Source organism: Elephas maximus, chromosome 4 (genome assembly GCF_024166365.1).
Source record: "Elephas maximus indicus isolate mEleMax1 chromosome 4, mEleMax1 primary haplotype, whole genome shotgun sequence".
Lineage (NCBI taxonomy): Eukaryota > Metazoa > Chordata > Mammalia > Proboscidea > Elephantidae > Elephas > Elephas maximus.
Window position 1 is genome coordinate 175,919,326 of NC_064822.1, and position 9,725 is coordinate 175,929,050.

Genomic DNA, 9,725 nt, shown 5'->3' on the forward strand with positions numbered 1-9,725 from the left:
TGCCTTAGTCCTCAAAGTGACATCTTTGCTTTTTAACACTTGAAAGAGGTCTTTTGCAACAAATTTGCCCAATGTGATATGTCCTTTCATTTCTTGACTGCTGATTCCATGGGCGTTGATTGTGTGTCCAAGTAAAATAAAATCCTTTACAACTTCAATATTTTCACCATTTATCATGATGTTTCTTGGTCCAGTTGTGAGGATTTTTGTTTTCTTTATGTTGAGGTGTAATCCATACTGAAGGCTTTAGCCTTTGATCCTCATCAGTAAGTGTTTTAAATCTTCTTTGCTTTCACCAAGCAAGGTTGTGTCGTCTGAATATTGCATGTTGTGAATGAGTCTTTCTCCAATCCTGATACCACGTTCTTCTTGGTATAGCCCAGCTTTTCAGATTATTTGCTCACATACAGATTGAATAAGTATGGTGAAAGGACACAACATTGATGCACATCTTTCCTGATTTTAAACCATACTGTATCACCTTGTTCTGTTTGAACTACTACCTCTGGGTCTATGTACAGGTACCTCATGAACACAATTAAGTGTTCTAGAATTCCCATTCTTCACAATGTTATCCATAATCTGTTAAAATCCACACAGTTAAGTGCTTTGCATAGTCAATAAAACCTAGGTAAACATCTTTCTGGTATTCTCTGCTTTCAACCAAGATCCACCTGACATCAGCAGTGGTATCTCTCGTTTCACATCCTCTTCTGAATCCAGTTGAATTTCTGACACTCCCCCATCAATGTACGGCTGCAACTGTTTTTTAATTATCATCAGCAAAATTTTACTTGTGTGTGATATTAATGGTATTGTTTGATAATTTCTGCATCCTGTTGGATCACCTTTTTTGGAATGAGCACAAATGTGTATCTCTTCCAGTCAGTTGACCAAGTAGCTGTCTTCCAAATTTCTTGGCGTAGACAAGCGAGCCCCTCCAGTGTTCCATCTATTTGTTGAAACACCTCAATTGATATTCTGTCAATTCCTGGAGCCTTGTTTTTTGCCACTGCATTCAGTGCAGCTTGGACTTTTTCCTTCAATAACATCAGTTCTTGAACATACGCTATCTCCTGAAATGGTTGAACATTGACCAAATCTTTTTGGTACAATGACTCCGTGTATTCCCTCCATCTTCTTTTGGTGCTTTCTGCGTCGTTCAATGTTTTGTCCATAGAATCCTTCAGTATTTCAACTTGAGGCTTGAATTTTTTTCTTCATTTCTTTCAGCTTGAGAAGTGCTGAACATGTTCTTCCCTTTGGTTTTCTAACTCCAGGTCATTGCACATTTCATTATATTTTACTTTGTCTTCTGGAGCTGCCCTTTGAAATCTTCTGTTCAGCTCTTAACTTCATCATTTCTTCCGTTCGCTTTAGTTATTTTGTGTCTAAGAGCAAGTTTCAGAGTCTCTTCTGACATCCATTTTGTTCTTTTCTTTCTTTCCTGTCTTTTTGATGACTGTTTTACTTTCTTTATGTATGATGTCCTTGATGTTGTCCTACAACTCGTCTGGTCTTTGGTCATTAGTGTTCAATGTATCAAATCTATCCTTGAGGTGGTCTCTAAATTCAGGTGGGATATACTCAAGATTGTACTTTGGCTCTGGTAGACTTGTTTTAATTTTCTTCAGTTCCAACTTGAGCTTGCATCTGAGCAATTGATGGTGTGTTCGGCTGTCAGCCCCTGGCCTCGTTCTGACTGATGATATTAAGCGTCTCCGTTGTATCTTTCTCCAGATATAGTCCATTTAATTCCTGTGTATTCCATTCAGTGAGATCCATGTGTATAGTTGCTAGTTATGTTGTTGAAAAAAATATTTGCTTTGAAGAAGTTGTTGGTCTTGCATCATTTCTATCACCAAGGTCATATTTTCCAACTACTGATGCTTCTTTGTTTCCAACTTTCTCATTCCAATCACCAGTGATTATCAATGATCTTGGTTGCATGTTTGATCAATTTCGGGCAGAAGAAGTTGGTAAAAACTTCAGTTTCTTCATCTTTGGCCTTAGTGGTTGGTGCATAAATTTGAATAATAGTCATATTAATTGGTCTTCTTTGTAGACATATGGATGCTATCCTATCACTGACAGTGTTGTACTTCAGGATAAATCTAAAAATGTTCTTTTTGACAATGAATGAGATGCCATTCCTCTTCATTTTGTCATTCCTAGCATAGTAGACCACATAATTATCTGATTTAATATGACCAATACCAGTCCATTTCAGCTCACTAATACCTAGAATACCAATCTTTATGTGTTTCATTTCATTTTTTGATGACTTCCAATTTTCCTAGATTCATAGTTTGTACATTCCATGTTCTGATTATTAATGGATATTTGCAGCTGTTTGTTCTCATTTTGAGTCATGCCATGTCAGCAAATGAAGGCCCCGAAACTTTGATTCTGTCTATATCAACTGTACTTTGAGGAGGCAGCTCTTCCCCTGTCATATTTTGAGTGCCTTCCAACCTGAGACGCCCATCTTCTGGCACTATATCAGACAATATTCTGCTGCTATCATAAGGTTTTCACTGGCCAATTTTTTCAGAAGTAGACTGTTAGGTCCTTCTTCCTAGTCTGTCTTAGTCTGGGAACTCCACTGAAACCTGTCTGCCATGGATGGCCCTGCTGATGCTTGAAATACTGGTAGCATAGCTTCCAGCATCACAGCACTACACAAGCCACCACAGTAGGACAAACTGACAGATGAGTGGTGGTACAACAATAGTGCTAGGCTCTGTTTATATTGTTTTACATATATAACACATTGTATACATACTAACTCGTTTAATCCTCATAATAACCTTATGGTGGAAAAATATTACAGATTTCAAAATGAAGGACTGAATGACTAAACATCTTGTCCAAAGTTGGTTATTGAGTATACAAGTCTAGAGTGCAGGTGGGAATCTGGGGCTGGAAATATGCATTTTGGAGCTCCCCAGCCCTGAGACTATATGAGCCCACCTAAAGAAAGTATGTAGCATGGGAAGAGAGGTGAACCAAGGACTGAGTCATTGAAAGATTCTGTTCCAACCAATGTCTTCCCCTTACTGCATGACCTTTAATAAGTGAATTGGCATCTCTGACCTTAGTAACTAAGACAGATCACAAATTATAATACTGATGGGACCAGGCAGTACTATTACAAGTGGAGTTGGCAGAGTGTGATAGACAGGGAGGGGTGGGGACTGTGGCAAACTCAGGTGTGCACACCTGCCTAAGGAGAAAGTTGTTACTCAGTTCCAACTGATTGTTGCCAAATGGGAATATGGACCTAGAGTTGACAGAGGTTGTGATTTTTATTAAAGGGCAGAAATTCAGATTGTTATGGAAATCTCCAGATATTTGAATCTTGGCAATTAATTTTAAAAGTTTCATTTTTTTTTAAAAGCTTGTGTAAGCCAAGACTGTTGGATGACATCAAACCTATGTATGGACTAGACTTGCCCTTTTAACTACTACTTTGGTCCCTTCAAGAAACTTTCTCACAGTTTATGTCTAAATCAGATGATGGCAATAGTGGGAAATAAGAGAATCCAGGAAATTTCGACTCAGAAACCAGGCATAGTCTCACCGATGTCATTTGGCAGCCCCTTCCTCTATTATTTCTACATTCTTTATAAGCCTCAGTTTCTCTTTGTAAAAGGAGAGAGTCAGAGCAGAGACCCTTAAGATCCCTCCCAACTCTAAGAAATGTGGAGGTAAAAATAAGAAGGGAGAAAGGGTAGAAGATAGATACCCGTTTAATCATAATAACAGTTTAAAAGGAAGCTGTTGGTTTTCAGATATGCACAGGAAAGTTCTGTGGGGAAAAAGAAGAAGGGGTATTTTTGTCTGGGTCTGTGTATTCAAAAAGCCTTAATAATATTCATTTAAACAAGGAAAAGAGGAAACAAGGAGTGGGATACAGGTTTAGAGGAGAAACTAGGCAAATTATGGTAGGAAAAAATATTTATTTTTCATTGCCTTATGAATAAGAAAAAAAAAGTCAATTAGATGCAGAAGAGCATAATGGTTTCTATACTCAATGTATTGTAAGCCAGTTCTCAATATCTATCACCAAGGGTTTTGCAGTAATGAGATTCTCCAGTCATGCATTGGAGGTCAGGGACATTCTAGCTTTATTTATTCCTATGAGCCTTGCTCGTGTAATGAAAGGGCTTGGAAACTGATAATCGCTCTCCATAGAGTCCCTCTTGTCGCTCCCTCCCCCACCTGAAATATTGTGTAAAGCTGGGAAAACAGCTTAGGATTCTATAAATCACTGGATTTGGTGTTGGAAAACAAACACCGGGTTGGAAGCCAGGAGACCTAATACTGTCATTAAGTAATCTCCCTACACTTTAGTTTCTTTATCGGGAAAATGAGAGCCAGAGAAAAGGTAGCTTCATAGTAGATTTGTGTATTTTGGGTGTCCGTTAACTCTTTCTCCTTCCTATTCATACCTCCACATTTCTTTGGGGGGAAGTTTTCATTGTGTGGTAAGCTGGTAATTCTCAGGGCCAGATACTTCTACGGTTCATTACTGCCCACTCCCCAAATCTCCAAAAATCCTTGAGAAAGGGATGTGACCTACGTTGGAAATTAGATGCTCAGTCCTGAGACTTTGCCTTTCCAGGTGGGGAGAGAGATATTGGACATAAGATGGTGGCAGCCATAGAATGAGGTCCTGAAGAAGCTGGAGCAGCAGCTAGAGCTTGGTCATCAATCTTGTTGTTCAACCTCTAGAACTTCCTTGATTTCCTCCAGTTTCCCAAGCCCTGTTCTTCATTCAGAGTCCCTGTGCGAAGTAAACCATTAACTGCTGGGTTACTAACCGAAAGGTTGGTGGTTGAAACCCATCCAGAGGCACGTCAGAGAAAAGGCCACCTGCTTCTGAAAGGTCGCAGCCATGAAAACCCTATGGAGTGCAGTTCTACTCTACAACACTTGGGGCCACCATGAGCCTAAATCAACTCAACAACTGGTTAGTTCTTCACACCATCCCTGCCTGCCACCCCATTTTATTTTGTGAGTCCCCCATCTCTTTTAAATTCCCTTCTTGTGTTAGCAGTGCAATTTATTTCTGTTGCTTTTAACCAAGAATTTTGATGGATTCAGGAAGGAATGAAACACATTGCAACATAGGACTCTTTCCCAGGGGAAAAATTCAGTGCGGGAATTTGCATACATTTAGATTCACACCTTGAGATAGGATACATGTTTTCTCATCACTCAGTAAGAAACCCTGCCCCAGAGGGGCTAGGGGTGGTGGCTAAAGAGAATATTTATTTTTGAAAACGAGAACCCAGATCTTAACACATCTAAAAAGGACAATGAGTCCTTATTATCTCCTTTTTTACTATATAATAACAACAGCAGCAGTAGAAAGGATCCCTCATGTCCATAAAGTTTGTAGCCTGCAAAATCTTTTTAGATAAATTTATTCTAAAGTAAATTTTCTCTACACATTCATGTGAGGTAAGCAGAATAGATAGTATTTATGGTTTATAGATTATAACAATAATAGCTATTATTTACCCAACTGGAGGAGTCCCTGGGTGGTACAAAAGGTTAAGTACTCAATCCTCAATCGATGTTTAGAACCTACCCAGAGACTTCTCAGAAGACTGGCCTGACAATTTATTTCTGAAAGGTCACAGCTTGAGAACCCCGTGGAGCAGTTCTACTCTGCACACATGGGGCCTACCAGGCGTTGGAATCGACTCCATAGCAACTAACAACAACATTTACTGAACACTTTTTATGTACCAGGCCCTGTGCTAAGTGCTTTGTATATATGAAACCATTCAACCTGTATGACCACCTTATTAAGGAGATATTACCATTTTATACATGAGGCTTGTGCAAGGCCACATGGATAACAATACAGGGTGGAGGCAAGAACTCAAACCCAGGTCTGTGTGATAACAAAGTCCATGCCTGTTTAACACACACAGCTGGGTGTCAGATAACATAGCTAGTGAGTAGTGGAGTTCTAACTAGAACCCAGGTCCTAATTCAATTTCCCCTTCACTCAGCTATGGCTTGTCCATATTTTCTACCAAGGGTAGAGTTTGTTCAGTTGCCCATCTATGGTGAGATTTTAAGGTCATAGGAAAGGCATTTAAATATTTCCCCCTACTTACTTATCAACTGGATTCAATCATACCAATGAACATGAAGTTGGCACAGGATTGGGCAATGTTTTGTTCTGTTATACACATGGTCTCCGTGAGTTGGAGCTGACTCAATGGAAACTAACAACAACCCTTATCAATGGTGCCTAGAATCCCTACAATTAAAAACAAAGTGCTTTGTTTGAAGATTGATAGGCCGGGTATACAAATGCAGACATGTCTGTGAGGAGTAAAATGCTCAGTTTTATCAAATGGAGGAATAAAAAGGCTTTGAACTCTATCCAGAGAGCATTGATGAAAAAGGTACAGATAGGAGACCTTTTCAATTTCACCTGTTTCTTATTTGAATTAAAAAAAAAAAAAAAACCAAATCTTTCAGAAAGATGGAAGTGATAAAGGACAGAATAAAAGGAGATTTGTAAATACTAATGTATCCTTAACATGAGGCAATTTATTTCATCTCTGAGCCCTAGTAAAATGAGGGGAGTGTTTAGAATTTCCTAACATCCAAGTCTCTTTTCTAGAATTTGTAAGTAAAGGCTCAGGTGTGATGTGGCCAGGTCTGGAGCTGAGGCAGATTCTGAGCTGAAGACTTAAGGGAGTTTCATACATGCTTTTAGGTAGCACAGAGCATTTTTGCTGACATTGCAAAGGATCATCATGGCAACCAGAAGAATGTGCCTACAAGTCCTTAGAGTCCCCCTTAAAGGAAGGCAGCTATCAGTGGGAGTTCCTTTGTGATCAAGGGCACTAGAAGGTTTTAGCTAATCGAGTTACTTTCAAGGTAATGTCCTAACACATCTGCCTCCACAACTCAGAAAGAAATAGCATGGCAAGGCAGAAAGAGGACCAGCTCCAATGAGGCGGGCAATGAAAACATCTAGGGAGTGGTTCTCATCTCTGCTGCATTATCATCTCTGGAACTTTTAACTTCCATTATCTTATTTAATCCTTTTAATGGCATTTTGAGATAGGTCTTAAACTGAGGCTTAGAGAAACTAAGAAACTTACTCAAGTTCACACACTTTATAAAGGACAGAGCCAGGAATTGAACCCAGATCTACGTGATTTCAAACACACCGCTCTTAATGTTTCTAAAGGGTTCCCTACCTGCTGAACTTGAGTTCTCCCTGTTTTTCAGGCTGATAATGGGCATCAGTTGGGCCACTTTTTATGACCTGATCTGTAATCCAGAGCCTGGGATGTGTATTTAAAGGTACGTGGATATTAATTGTTTAATGAGAAACTAATCTGCTCTGTAAACTTTTACCTAAAGCATAGTAATAATAAATTTTAAAAAGGTAGGTTGAATAGAGGGAACAGCTGTTCCATACCTGGAAGAGAGCAGAGGAATGTCTCTTTTTGGTGATACTAGAACACACACCTGTGCTTATTATGATTTCTGTGATTGGGTCACCTCAGAATGGGCAGGTGGGATTCAGTTCCTCCTCTTCCCCCGAGATTGGTTTTTTTCCACCTCCAGAATGATAATCCCTTCTCTCCTCCAAATATCCCCATTAGGCTGCTCTGTCAGCAGGATGGTATGAGCACATTCAGGAGAAGTGGATTCTGAATTCTGCTGTGTGCTGCTCTAGCTGTGGCCACTGCTCCCAGTTTTCCTTCATTCATTGCTCTTCTGGGAGCTGGCAGGCTCCACCACCTTGTTGCCAGGCAACCAAAACAGTACCTGCATCAGGAGGTGAAAAAACCAATCAGGACACTTGGAGGAGGAGCTTTACCTGATTGGCCTCCAAGATGCAAAGAGGGCTCTTTGGGTAGATCGGGACTGTGGCTTCTGGGAATCAGCATTAGAACTAGAAGAAAGACCTCAGAATGTCAGAAACCCCTGATTTTATAGATGATTAAGTGGAAGCCTTGTTGATTGAGGGTAAAGCCTTCATTTCACAAGGGATCTCTGAGACAGAGCCAGGAGGACCACTCATATCTCCTGATTCCTAACCTAGAGTCCCATCCCTTAAACCTCATTGCCATTATTTCAAAAACCATGCCCTGGCACTGTCTATGTGTCAGCTGTCTGCTTGGTAGTGTGAGGATGCAGAAAGAATTGGATGCCAATTCGTCATTCAGTCATGCCTCCCTTATTTAGTCCCATAAATAACCCATTGCCATTGAGTTGATTCCGACTCATAGTGACCCTATAGGACAGAGTAGAAAAAAACTGCCCCATAAAGTTTCCAAGGAGCGCCTGGTGGATTTGAACTGCTGACCTTTATGGATAGCAGCTGTAGCACTTAACCATTATGCCACCAGGGTTTCCCCTTATTTAGTAGGCACCTGTAATTGAGGCAATATAGCCTGGTTGGTTAAGGGCACAGGCCTTACTATCAGACGGAGTACAAATTTTAGCTCCTGCACTTAATACTAGTAGAGGAATGCAGATTATTAGCCTTTGTGTGCTTCAAGTTCTTAAGATGATGGCAGTTATGAGAATAGAGGAATATCTTATTGTGTTGTTATGCCTTTCACAAAGGAAGGTTCAATAAATATTGGTCATTCTTGGTAATTCTTGGGGCTCCAGTGCTTGAGCTCTAGAACCAGGCTACTTGCTTCACGCTCGTTGTCAAGTTACTTAAAATTTCTGTGCATTATCTTGCTCATCTGTGAAATGGAGATTATGAAGGAATCTTACAGGCTCATTGTAAAGCCAAAAAAATTAATATATGTAAATTGTGTAGAACAGTTTCTGCCACATAATAAGTGCTCTATAATGTTTTGCTAATATGATTCATCAATAAATATTTGAGTATTTAATATGCACCAGGACTGTTGTAGAAGAACAAAATAGGCTAGGCTCTCTGCCTTTATGCAACTATGATTATTATTATATTCCTAATAGCATCTCTTTACTTCTCAATCCCTGGAACTAGATTAACAGCATCTTAAAAGAAGAGGCTCCACGTGGTGTAAATGGTTTGCCCTGGGCTGCTAATCTAAAGATGCGTGGTTTGAACCCACCCAGTGATGCCAAGGAAGAAGGGTCTGGTGGCCTGCTTCTGTAAAGATTATAGCCAAGAAAATCCTGTGGAGTAGTTTTCCTCTGTAACACATGAGGTCACCATGAGATAGAATAGACATAACAGTAAAAGGTTTTTCAGTATGTATTTTGCTCACGGTTGTATTATCTGTGCCTGGCAAATCATACATGTTCAATAAAGATTTGTTCAATGAATACTAGACATTGTGCTAAATATAGCACAGTAGTTTTCAACCAGTGAAGATTTCGTCCCTCTAGTTGTTGTTATTAGGTGATTTCGAGTTGGTTCTGATTCATAGTGACCCCATGTACAACAGAAGAAAACAGCGCCCAGCCCTATCCCATCCTCACAATCACTGCTACGTTTGAGCCCAATGTTGCAGCCACTATGTCAATTCATCTTGTTGAAGACCGTCCTCTTTTTTGCTGACCCTTTAATTTACCAAGCACGATGTCCTTCTCCAGGGACTGGTCCCTCCTGATAACATGTCCAAAGTATGTGAGAGGAAGTCTCACCATCCTCCCTTCTAAGGAGCATTTTGGCTGTACTGCTTCAAGACAGGTTTGTTCATTCTTGTGGTAGTCTAACACCATAATTCAGA